We start from the raw sequence: 13,364 nt of genomic DNA, 5'->3' as shown, positions 1-13,364 counted from the left end.
AAAGAACAAGGGATGAGGCTGCCCAGGTCAGACCATGAAGAGCCTTGAAAGTTCAGCCATTTCATGAGGACACCAGGAATCCACTGCAGGGCTCTAGGCAAGAGCGCAACAGATGCACATTTGCATTTTAGAAATCTCACTCTGGCAGCATGGAGGCAGGTTGGTGGGAATCTAGGCGGCTGGCTGGGGCACTGGTTAGGAGACTGTTGCAAGAGCTGATGGAACAAAATGGGGGCAGTGGAGAAGGGTTGATGCATTTACACCAGAGGAGGAGCCAAGGTTTAAGGAGAGAAGATGCAGTTTTAAAGATCTCTTTGAGGGCTTCCCTGGTGGCGCAGTGGTTGAGAGTCAGCCTGCCGATGCAGGGGACACGGGTTCGTGCCCCGGTCCGGGAAGATCCCACATGCCGCGGAGCGGCTGGGCCCGTGAGCCATGGCCGCTGAGCCTGCGCGTCCGGAGCCTGTGCTCCGCAACGGGAGAGGCCACAGCAGTGAGAGGCCCGCATACCGCAAAAAAAAAAAAAAAGATCTCTTTGAGAAATGGAGGGATAAGTTGTGCAGAGAAACAGAGGTGAGTTGAGGGATCAGTGAGGATGGAGCCTTTGCTTGGACACTCCTACTGAGGAAGAGCTGGCTTATTCCTTCCCCTTTGTGACCCGCCCATGTTTGACAGGTCTGCCTGAGCAGAACCCTGCTACCCTGTAACTTCCCTGCCTTGGTCCAACCTTGGCCCTGAGGGACCACACTGAACGAGTCCACCTCTGCTGGTCATGGCAGCCCTTTGACTGTTTTAAAGACATGGGTCACATTCTCTCAAGCTTTCTTTCCTCCAATTTATTCACTTCCCACTTGGCATGGGTTCCTCTTCCGGGTAGTCCCTCCACTCCCCACCTTTAGTTTAATCACGCGATGCCCAAACTCTGGATAGAGTCTGATCAGCCAGAAAACAATAAGCAGCCCCTTTTGGAGCCTGACATTCCTACCTGCGGCATCCCCACACTCCTCTGCCTCCCCTCCCTGAACATTTGAGGCAACATCTCCCAGTGGGATCTGTGGTAGCCTGGGCACTGGGGACAAGCCTGGGCCCAGAGCCTCAGCTGGGGAAACAGGTTTGATGAGGCCCTCGCTGCCTCACTTCCGATAGCAAACAAGCCATGCCTGGGAGGACACGACCCAGCCTCACCAGCCAATGGATCTCCTGCCTTTTCTCCTCTGGTGAGAATCAGGGCACCAGCGACTATTCACTGACCGCCGTTGGGTGTGTGGCTTGGTGAGGAAAATAGAGCTGGGACACTGACTCCGTCTTCAGGGACTATGCAGCCTTGTTGGGAGAGAGGATATAGAACAGGTGGTCAGAGACGGGCCTTTACAGAGGAGATAGGGCCACAGCTAGACCTCGAAGGATGGGGGAGTATCACCTGGTGAGAAGAATAAGGCAATGCACTAGGACGGCAAGGAAAGACGCAGAGGTCAGAGGACTGAAGGTGGACCCAGTGAAGGAAAAGAAGACACTCTGGTCAGAGCAGAGACTCTCTATGCGTGAACATTGAGAGAAAATGCTGTAAAGGTAGGTTGGAACCATAGCGGGCTAGACTCTCCTCTAGGTAGGGAGCTGCCGAGGGCTCTTGAACCAAAGGAGATGATTAAAGTGGTGAGTGGTTTGGGGTCCGGGTCTGGCAAAGTTAGCGATGAATCCTGCCCTCTGCTGTGGCCCAGGATGCCCAGGGAGGGTAAAACCCTTCCCGGAAGTCATCCAGGGAACCTAGCTGGCACCTGGCTGGCCTAGTTTTAAGTCCCCTTCGGGTGATCTTTCCAATAGCCTTTCCTAGGGGGATAAAGACAGGGACAACAGTGAACTATTCAAATGAGTGACCTGGGAAGTGCTTTGAGCGGCAACAACAAAGGCTGTAATCTGGGAGCAGAACTGGCTACATCATCCCGTTGGTCCCTTGGTTACAAATTGTTAAGGATTTCAAGATGGCAACGTTAAAACAAGCCTGGGGCCCCTCTAAGCACAGAGTCCTGTGCAACTTTGGAGGTTGCACGCTCATGATGCTGGCTCTGTCTGGGGGTCAAGACGAGAGCAGGTTCTTATCCAAAAGCACACAGTGGGCTTGCAGTGGGGCTCCCACACCCAGAAGGCTCACAGTCAGTCATCTCCCTCTCTGTCCTGGACAGGTGACAGCCCAGCAATCCAGCTCAGGCAGCTTATGGCTCTTGGCCACAGGAAAAGAATAGATCAGGGACAGGAAACCTGAGTTCCAATCTTGATTTTGCTTTCAATCTGATGTAAGAATCACTTAACTTCTGGGTCTTGGTTTTATGGCCCATATTAAGTGTTCAGCAGGTATTGTTTCTCTCCCTTTCCATAAAGAAGCCCCAATTGTAGGACCTCTACCGCATGGCCTCTTGCTGGAGTATTTGAAGCAAAACACAGGTTCCAATGATGGGTCTTGAGTTGCAGAAAGAACTCAGTGAAATGCATTTGTATCTTGGAGAAAACTCCAAATACTCTTTTGCACCCCATACCTTCCAACTTCACTAGAAAAGTCATCTTTAGCCATTCTCCGCTAGAGATGTGTTTGAAGAGATTTCAGGTCTACGCTTGGCTCTTCTGCTGACTCTCTGTAGGACTGCAGGACACTGACTTCCTCTCCCTGTGCCTCAGTTTCCGCTCCTGTAAAATGTGAGAATATGACAAGGTTCTTTTCTGCTCTCAGTTCTGCATTTTCTTAAATCTGTGAAGTAACTGGTCCAGCATTGCATGATGTCATCACATGATGTTGGGATGAACTTCTCTGGCTCTGTCATTAGAAAATAAGCTCACTGAGGTCAAGAATGATTGTGATCTGTCTCTGAACCTCCAGTTCCTGGCACGGCAGTTTGCACTCAACTGAGTGTTGAATGAACAGAGACATCAATGGATGGACGAGGTCTCTGGGTGGGGGGGGGGGGCATCAGAACAAATGAGCCACGAAGTGAAAACAGAGATATGATTAAAAGGTGAGGCCTAAGGGGAAGAAAGAGAACCAGGGCAACATTGTATGGAGGGAGATTGAGTACTGGCTGACCAACATCTTAAATAACAATACAAAGGAAACAGAAACTTTAAGGCTTAAAGAAAAAAAACACTGGATTTCATAATTAGGAGGTCAGTGGTGACTTCTGAGAGAAGCCAGGCTGCCCAAAGTTAAGGAATGGGTGGGTGATGAAGAAGTGTGAACAGCAGACATAAATGAATCAAGAAATTTTGTGGAAGAGAAAGATACAAAAGTCACAAAGCATCTGGGAAAACTGAAACAAGAAGCATCAATCGTTTATTGGTCTGTTTGCTTTGAGAAAAGGAGAACCAAAACATTTGTTAATCCAGAGGAAGGAGACAAGGAGGAAGAGACTGAAGACTTTAGAGAGTGAGAGAGGAGGCCGTTGATGGATTTATGTCCTTGAGGAGTCAGGAGAGAGAGAGAACCAAGGGCACAGCTCTTTCACCCCCACTCTCTGCCACCTGCAAATGTGACAAGTGTATCAGCGGGTTCTCTAGAGGGAAGCCAGACCTCAGAAAGGGGTTGGGCAAGGTGACTTTTAAGGTGCCCTCCCACCAATTCTATGACCACCGTGTCCATCCATCCTTATTGTGCCACATGGCCCACAAGCAGATGATGGCAGACAACGTGAAGAACATCTTTGAAATACAGTCCAGTGCCCACAGCATTCCCTGATCTACCAACAGCCCTGACTGATCAAACAGGAAATGAGCCCTTGGAGACAAACTCCACGTGTTTTGGGCTGTGGCCCAAGGAGGGAGAGTGGCCGAGTAGGAAAAACACCAGATTGGGAGTCTAGAGTCCAGATCCTGTCTCTCCTTATCACTCTCTAAGTGTCCTTGGGTACTCCCCTTCTCTGTGAGTCACAGTCTTCCCTGGAGAAACAGGAGTGTGAGATCAGTGACTGGTTTACTTCTATGTTCTCTGACTCGAGTTTTTTTACAGAGTCATCCTGAAAGAGCTGGCACTGTCTCTGAGGTTCTTGGGCAGTTCTGCACTTCGTGTGATCACCACATACAATGGGCAAAACAGGTCCCGTGAGGGTGAAGCAAATAAGTCCTCCCTGGCAATTCACACTCGTGTCACTGCAGAGCTCACAGCACTGGCACCGGCTCCAACAAGAAAACCCACATGCTTGTCAGTGACATCCTGGACCCTCCCATTTGGGCTGTGGCACCAGCATAACCGAATCATGTCTGGCGAAGGAAAGATCCTGCCTGGCTTTGTGCTAATGACACTGAAGAAAAAGTCAGTACTCTTTGGGGGACTGAATTCCTAACTGACTTCCAAGTTCTGAGTTCAGAACTAGGTTTGCCCTTTCTTGACAAATCTCCCCCAGGACTAAAGGGAGCTGATGTATCTTTGTCATCAAACACATCATGACAAATTAGTCTTTCACTAATTCATCCAAAAATGCATTGAGCAACTGCTTTGTCCATTAAAGGTATGTGAACCGATGGATGGATGGACAGAATGGATGGATGATGGGTGAGTTCACTCACCAGCTGCGCATATGAGACAGGGTTTTCTCTCTCACAAGTGACAAAAACTTAAATTTAAGTAGCTTAAGAGAGAATAAAAAAAGAAACGCATTGATTTATGTATCTGAAAACTTATCAAGAGTTTGCAAAAGTTCCTCTTTACCTTGCAGCTCTGCTTTCTTCTGTGTTAGCTTCAGTTTTAGATAGTTTTTTCTCCAGTGGCCAGGCTTACCCCCAGCAGCTCCAGGCTTACATTCTTCTAGCTTTGCAACCCCAAAGGAAAGAGTGCCTTGCCTCCAGGAGTGCTAGAAAAAGTCAAGAGGATGTTCACTGGCTCAGCGTGTGTCGTGTGCTCATCCCTGGACAGATCCTGTGGCCAGGAGGGTCCAGTGCTGAGTCTGAGTCCTGGGCATACCCACAAAGTCTAGAGGTGATGTCAGCCCCAAAGAAACCCCACAGACTGAGAGTGAGGATAGAAGAGAAGAGAATGGATCCCCGGCAGGCAAAGTCCTCAGATGCCCTCTCACTGGGTAACTAAATATAAGGCAGTCCCTTTGCCACTTAGAACCTCTCACTTTCCTCCCCGGTCAACCTCAACACACAGGCTTGTGATATGAAGGCCCTTTGAGAAGGTGGGGAGTATTTTTCTCACTGGTCATTTATTAACAACCATCACAGTTCCTCCTCCCTCTTAAAGCTTTCCCCAACATCTTGGCCTCCAGACTCTTCCCTTTTCTGACCTAGGCCACTTAACATTTCGTGTCATCCAATGGGACAACTAATCATTCAGTGTATCTGGAGCAGAAACAGTACCTAGATTTTTGTCTGGCCCAACAAGAAAGAGTGCCATGAATAAGATCCTCTCTCCCCACACAGGAAACTCGCAATCTAGTCAGTGACAAATCTTGCATTGTTCTCTAATTGCTCTGTGTGGAAGTCTAATCTCCAAAACAGAACTACCGGCTCCCTGTGGGCGAGGCCAGGCCTCACCCTTCTCTCCTGTCACCCGCATCCCTCCAGGCTGTCTCACCTTGAGTGGACCAGTCATGGGGCCTTGGAGCCCCCAGCAGTGAAAGTGCTGGAAGCCTGACATGCTAAAGGACGCTCATGTTCCCAGCGGCCAGGACAGTCCTCCTCTTTGCCACCTCACACCGCACGCCCTGCTTCCCACGCCACCTCATCCTGGGCCCTCGGTCACCGCATCATAGTCACCCTCACCCCCAGCTTAACAGTGACTTCCGTCTTTGGTTCTGAAGTCACTGGAGCTGTGTGGCCCTGGCTGTCCTTTGCATCCAACCATTTCCAAGCCAAAGGGAGGAAGGATCCTTGTCTAATCTGTATCAGACCAGCCAACAGAGTGGCAGCTTCATGATCTGCTCCTGCAGTCAACAGATATGTTCTCAGCATCCACCGCTCTGTGCCCAGAACATGTGCTGGGTTAAGTGGTGAATGGCAGGCAGGGCTCTGTCCTCCAGGAGCTCACACACCAGCAGGAAAGACCACTGGCCCCTCACCCAACCCTGGGAGAGGTTTTCATGCTCCCTAGTGATCCCTCCTATCCATTCATCGGAATGGGGATGAAAGGAACTTGGTACAAGTAGCCAGGTGTCTTGGTCATGGTACAGGGGAGTAGGGAGGAGAGGAATGGAGTGGCCTCATGATGGGTGACTCAAAGCGGTCCTTCTGTGTCATTTGTCAATCAGGTCCCTGGACTAAACCCAAACTCACTCTCCCTCACCTACTGCCCAGTAGGTGTTGGGGTAGCCACTGGCCACATGCTGGGGCATCTTGGCTTTGGCCTTAGCCATTTTTTTTTAATTGGGGTATAGTTGTTTTACAATGTTGTATTAGTTTCTACTGTACAGCTAAGTGGAGTTCCTGTGCTATACAGCAGGTTCTCATTAGTTATCTATTTTATATATATTAGTGTATATATGTCAATCCCAATCTCCCAATTCATCCCACCTCCTTCCCCCTTTCATGTCCATATGTTTGTTCTCTACATCTGTGTCTCTATTTCTGCCTTGCAAACTGATTCACCTGTACCATTTTTCTAGATACCACATATATGTGTTAATATACGATATTCACTTTTCTCTTTCTGACTTACTTCACTCTGTATGACACTCTCTATGTCCATCCACGTCTCTACAAATGACCCAATTTCGTTCCTTTTTAGGGCTGAGTAATATTCCATTGTATATATGTGCCACATCTTCTTTATCCATTTGTCTGTCAGTGGACATTTAGGTTGCTTCCATGACCTAGCTACTGTAAATAGTGCTGCAGTGAACATTGGGGTGCATATGTCTTTTTGAATTATGGTTTTCTCTGGGTGTATGCCCAGTAGTGGGATTGCTGGATCATATGGTAATTTTATTTGTAGTTTTTTAAGGAACCTCCATACTGTTCTCCAAAGTGGCTGTATCAATTTACATTCCCACCAACAGTGCAAGAGGGTTCTCTTTTCTCCAAACCCTCACCAGCATTTATCATTTGTAGATTTTATGATGATGGCCATTCTGAATGGTGTGAGGTGATACCTCACTGTAGTTTTGATTTGCATTTCTCTAATGATCAGTGATGTTGAGCATCGTTTCATGTGCCTCTTTGGCCTTAGCCATTTGTTTAAGGCAGCCACCAGGACTCTCCTGGGAGGTTCCTGTGCCCTACTACTTACCCCAATGTGCCCAAGTCTGCAGTGGGTACACTCGGAAAGCCTTGCTTCCCTCACATCTTTCAAATCAGCACAGGCCTGAGTGCTAGAGAGCAGCTCAAAGGACAGCTCATGGACAAGTCTAAAGTGAAATAAAGCAGCCAAACTGAACTGAGCCAAACTGAACGACCCTCTCCTAGGCACACAGGAATTGATTTGTTTTTTAAAGGAGGAATATTTCCTGATCCATCTGCTCTTCACTGAGTATCTCTTGAACTCCCAAAGGTGAGGCTTTCCCTGGCAAATTTCTGCTCTTATCGCCTTTGAACTCATAGGTGAAATTAATCCCGGGATCCCAGTCCCCTTCTCTCTCCCCCCACCTCCTCTTTCTAACATTAAAATCTGTTTCTGTCTTTCATATCCACACAGGAGGGGCAGAGCTCCACTAATGAATGTTTGAGAAGCCCTTTGAGATCCTGGATGAAAGGCACCTTATAAAATACAATAAAAAATAATAGGAGTAATTACTAGCTGGGCTAATCCCTGTAGGATAATTTGAGAGCTTTCCTCAGGCAGATTCTGAATTCATGCAGAAACACATGGATTCACGAGGCAAAACTAATTTGAGAGTTCGGGGGCCATTGCTATGCTTCTCCCATTCTAGGGTCGTGTACTAGAATCTTTCTGAAACCTGAGGTGCACTGCAGCGGGCCAGAGCTGGAAAGGATCTTTGAGATGATCTGTCTAACCTCTTTGGTGTGCAGATGATGCGGTTAGGCCCAGAGAGGCGAGGTGACCAGCTCAAAGTTGCACAGCAAGTGTGAGAGCTACAGCTCTAGAGGTCCAGTCCCTGGATACCCCAATTCGGGGGCTCCTGTTACCCCACTCTCAATCAATAACACACCCTTTCCCATCTCTGTATACTGATCACCTTCTCTTGCACAGCAGAGCATTGGAATAAGAGTCAGATAGAGCTGAGTATGAATCCTAGCGTATGAAAGACAGTAGCAGACAAGTAAGCCTCAGTTTCCTCATGCGTAAAATGGGAATAATGATGCCTTCCTATAGAGGTGCTGTGAGGAGCCAGTGAGAAGTGCACACAGGAGTACCTGGCATGGAGCACATGTTCAGTCAATGCTGCTTGAACGAATGCTCCAAGAATGAGCCTGGCAGTGCCAGGGTTTGACCTACAGTCCTTGTTTTATACAGCTATGTTCAATCTGTATTTAATGAGCACCTACTATGTGCTGATCTCTATGCTAAGCTCTCCAGGACGCTATCTCATTCAATCATCATCACCATCCCCATGAGGCCAGCAGTGTCAAATTGAGGTTCGGGGAGGTTAGCTAACTTGTGCAAGGTCACACAGCTGAAGAGGAGGCAGGACTTGAACCCGTGCTCCCAGCCACTATGTAACACTGCCTTCCCTTACAAAAAGAGGCATGAACATTGTTGTAACCACAGTGGAGCCCGCAAAGGAGTCTCTGCTGTGATACAGGAAAGGAGTGATGGAGGGGCCGGGAACAGTAGTAGCCTAACATGATCCACTGAAGCACTTTTACCTTCAAGGTTATGAAAGTAACACTCTTCTCCTTACGTCAGATTATTTCTTCTGAGCGCTGCACTGAAGCAAGCCACACGATCTCCCTCAGGAAGGGCAGTTAGTAGCTATAGCTGAATTTGGAATCAAGAAATCTTGAGACTTCCCTGGCGGTTCAGTGGTTCGGAGTCTGTGCTTTCACTGCCGAGGGCTCGGGTTCAATCCTTGGCTGGGGAACTAAGATCCCACAAGCCGTGAGGTGCAGCCAAAAAAGAAAAAAAAAAACTAGATCCGGGTCCTGGATCTGCTCCTTAGAAGCCAAGTACCTTAAGCACTCTGCCTTCAGAGTCCCGTGCTCCTGGTCTGTATAACAAGGATAACTCTTCCCACTTCACCCCTCCAAATGGGCTCTTTGGAGTCTCAAATGGGAATGAACATGGAAGTACTCTGTCAGTTGCAACCTTCTGTATGAATGTAAATCATTGCTGTTACTAGTGATAGTTTTAAGCCTTTCAATGTGATAAAGCAAGTGGCTAGGGTCCCAGGCTGGTGGTGGACTTCAGGAAGACTGACTCAACACAGCTGGCAGGCAGGGGACAATATGCATTACCCGTCTTCGAAGGACAGTTTAGTGCATTCAGAGCTCTGACCTCAGATTATTTGATTGGAAGAGGGCACTTTAGGGGCCCAGCCCTTTGAAATTCAATTGTAAACCTAATGGGTTCCATTTATTTCACGTTTCATCTTTTTCCCAGATGAGACCCAAGGTCAGAACCTGTTGTTTCACATTCTCTGCTTCTGTAAGTGTGGAAGAAACCAGCCCCTGTGAAAGGCCACTCACTGGGTGAGGCCGGCAAAGGAGGAAAGAGGCTGATGCGAGCGTTGTTAATCACTCCCGGGTGATTTCTTCATCGATGAAGACTTTCCCAAATACCACCTAGAAACTAGAATAACCAGGACTGTGCCCTTCTGAACTACCCTCCTCAGGATGGATGGCTCTGAGTCACCCTCTCCAGAGATTTCCAGGGCTGATCAAGACTGTCAGAGCTAAAGGGAACTCCCAAGTTGCCCTCTTCCAGCCTTTGGGCCTCTTGGAGAGACAGCCGTCTGACACCCCAGAGACGGGGTGCTCACTCCCTCATGTTGTTGGACACTCTCCAGCCACCATCTGCCTCCAGGTGATTCTCTCTCACTGCTCATGGGGCCTCCAGCACCACTGGTATCATGTCAACTTCAAGACACCCCTTCCCAAGACTAAATTCCCCATATTAGAGGGCAAACCAAAAGTACAACCAAAAGTGCATGGCTTTAGGCATCAGAAAGAAAGGTCTGAATTCAAACCCTGGATCAATAACTCATCAGCTGTGTGACTTTGGGAAATTTAATTAACCTCTCTGACCTTCAGTGTGCTTATCTTTAAAACAAATAATAATCATCAGTACCTTTCTGGATTGTTGTTAGGATCCAAACTAACATAGAGAACGTGCTTGCACATAGTAGGCATTCAATAGGCAGTAGTCTTTATATGGCAAGACTCATTCATTTTAGAAAACAGGTATTGAGGGTTTACTTTGTGCCAGGTGCTCTGCTGGGTGCTGCACACAGGAGAGCAGAAAAGAGGAGTGGAAAGAGAATGGGCTTTGGTGTCAAAGACCTGCGTTCTAATCCAAACTCAACCATTTACCAACCTGGTAACCTTGGACAGTGGACTGACTGAGCCTCCCTGGACCTCCCTTATCTCATCTCTGCACAGGGATGGTGTAGGTGTTAAATGAGATGATGTACATCAAGTGCTGAACCCAGGTCCTCGCTCAGCATGAATGCTGAGTAAGTGGGAGCCGCACTGCAAGATTCAGGGATGCTGAGTATGTGAAGAAGTTAATGCAAGGCCGAGTTCAGGCAGGACAGGGGATATTTTATTATGTAGAAGTTAAAGTAATCTTATTTAATGTTATGGTTCCTGACACTGTTTGGACTGTTTCCTTTGTCTACTTATTTTCCCAGGGAAATAGACTCTTGAATATAGAGGGACAAAGTCCTGTCCCTTTAGCTTTGCCGTGTTGTCTTTGAGACTAGAAGGGGGTCAAGGCTGGGGTTCAGGGCCAGCTCCATCCAGCTTCCATTCAGAGCGGAGAAACTAAGGCAGAAGATCAGTCGTGTAGGCAGGACATCAGGGAGGGGAACGGGGAAGAGGGGGCAGAAAACTCAGTAGGCACAAGGCCTCCCTGGCCCTACAAACACAGGGCAGGGACAGCACTGAGACCTCTGAGCCCATCCCTGGGGGTCATGCCCAGCTCAAGAACTGCTCAGGGCTGGGTCCATCCATCCAGGGCCTCTGTGGAGCTGAGAAAGGCAGCAGCTGACAGAGACATCACACTAATCCTAGTCTTTTTTTTTTTAATATTTTTTTTGATGAGGACCATTTTTAAAGTCTTTATTGAACTTGTTGCAATATTGCTTCTGTTTTGTGTTTTCGTTTTTTGGCCGTGGGGCATGTGGAATCTTAGCTCTGCAACCAGGGATGGAACTTGCACCCCCTGCACTGGAAGGCGAAGTCTTAACCACTGGGATGCCAAGGAATTCCCAATCCTAGTCTTTCTTCGTTTGAGCCACTGGACCCGGGAGAAGCCAGGGGGGAGGAAAAGAACAGTTTCATTTTGTCCCTATCCTGGAATATCCACGCAAAGTGCCTGTCCTGCTTCTGTTTCAGGTAATATGGTAAAGGAAAGCCGTGCTTCTCAACCTATATAAGTCCTCTGGGGTTGTATAAAAATGTAGATTCTGATTCTGTGGGTCTGGGTGGAGCCTAAAACTCTGCATCTCTAAAGAGTTCCCAGGTGATGCTGAGGCTTCCCTGAAACTGTCTGCCTATGAAACATATCCAAATGTTAGAAAAAAATCTTTAAAAAACATATTTTTAAATCAGTGGAAGAGACTTCAAGGAAGGGGAACCTAAGGCCAGGAGTGAAGCCGGCCCCCAGTCCAAGTGGATGCATGTAAAGAAACGGTCACATTCTCTGGGGGACCCTGCACAGCCTCGTGACCTAGAACTGCTATGCGTAGAACTATGCTAGGAATGGGGGAGGGGTGACACTCAGCATTAATTCTGTACCCACGCAGGCTGGGGAGTCACACTGGAGACCCCTCCATGTAAAGCCAGGATTCAGGAAGGGCTATATCCTGAGGAAAACGGTGAGAGATAAGAACAGCAACCACACAACAAAAGAAAAACAAAAACAAGGAAAAGGGTCTGTGCCAGACTTGATTTGGGGTAGTTGGAGAAAAAAATTGTCCTCTGAGATTTGAGGGCTACTGGCTGACCCTTGCTTGACCAAGCAGGAGTCTGAAATGACATGGGAGCGTGGTCTTAAAACTCCCCTAAATTATCCTTTCAATTTCAAGTGGACCCTGGTCTATTTTATGTCCTGATGCCCAGTGGAAGCAATCACAAGTCCTCCTGCAGGAATGTACCTCAAGCCAAACCGTACAGTATTATCATAGGATTCCCCCGCAAAAGGGCCTCACAGTCCAAATCTCAACGCATCCAAGGAAACAGACCACCACGAGTGAGAGGCGGCAGAAAACAGCACTCTGTAGAATCAGACCCACAAAGACTTCAGAGATTGGGATATAGACGATTGAACGATAATGTTAATATGTTTAAAGAAATAAAAAGAAAATTAAAAGTGAGTAAAGAGTAAGAGACTATAAAAACGACCAGGAAGATTTGAAAAAATAATCAAAGTGCCTACTAATGATGATTACGTTTCCCCAGCTTCCTACATCAAAGGCAACACATTTTCTATTAGAAAAAAGTTTGGAACGTGCCCATCCCCTCCCTGGCCATTAAGTGCAGCCTGTTCACACCTGTCCTGTGTCAGCAGCCGGGAATGTTATTGCAAATATTTTTCCAGAATCATCCCTCTGCCTGGCCCATCCTGTCTTGGGCTACTCCTCCTAGCTCTGGGATTCCCCGGCTTCCTTCTCCAGTTCCCAGATCCTACTTCTGGCCCTCCTCCTTATTTAGGTGACACATCCAGACAGTCCCTGGGTCCCCTCCCAACTCCACATGAGCCCCTCTTTCACAGTGGGACCCTCGGTCCCAGTGTGAGGGGTTGCAAACGTGACGGTGCTAGCAGCGGTTATAATCTCACCCCATTCTACCACCACCGCCTGCTTACCTGTTTACAAAGCACCTTTCATGTCTGCCAGAGCACTATCGTTCTCACAAACAGAGAAGAAGGCTCACAGCCATCATCAAGTGTCTAGAAGTCAAAAGAACCAGGATACAAAATAGGACTCACTCCTGTGCTCCCATCTTGGCCCCGCGCTCGTTCTGCTGCTTCACAGCTGCCTCCAATTACAGCAATGCTCAATCACCAACCAGCGCTTTCTGCTCCCTTTTTATGTCAAACCCTTACCAGCCTTCACTGATTGATCTGAACTGACATTTCCTTAGTCTTACCCAGTTGGTTGGGAAATCTCTGCGTCATAGCCAAATATATATTTATGGTCAAGAAAATGTTAATTTAGGTCCCATCTAGCTGAAGATAATCTGTCTCTGGCTACAATCAATGGAGACATAAGGACAAGTTGGCTCAAGTAAGAGTCAGTGAAAGCTTAGCAGAGAAGAGGTGTGGGAGT

The 13,364-nt window shown here is 47.9% G+C and overlaps 1 long non-coding RNA gene across 1 annotated transcript in view; it reads right to left on the bottom strand.

The window, feature by feature from the left end:
- Positions 1 to 13,119, bottom strand: part of LOC109552250 (uncharacterized) — a 43,070-nt gene extending 29,951 nt beyond the window's left edge. Inside the window, exon 1 of the long non-coding RNA XR_002179053.3 lies at positions 12,902 to 13,119. This is a non-coding gene — a long non-coding RNA (uncharacterized lncRNA). The remainder of the gene's footprint in view (positions 1 to 12,901) is intronic.
- Positions 13,120 to 13,364: the final 245 nt, after the last annotated feature.

Source organism: Tursiops truncatus, chromosome 8, assembly GCF_011762595.2.
Source record: "Tursiops truncatus isolate mTurTru1 chromosome 8, mTurTru1.mat.Y, whole genome shotgun sequence".
In the NCBI taxonomy this organism is placed as follows: Eukaryota; Metazoa; Chordata; class Mammalia; order Artiodactyla; family Delphinidae; genus Tursiops; species Tursiops truncatus.
This window is presented reverse-complemented; position numbering and strand designations above follow the sequence as displayed.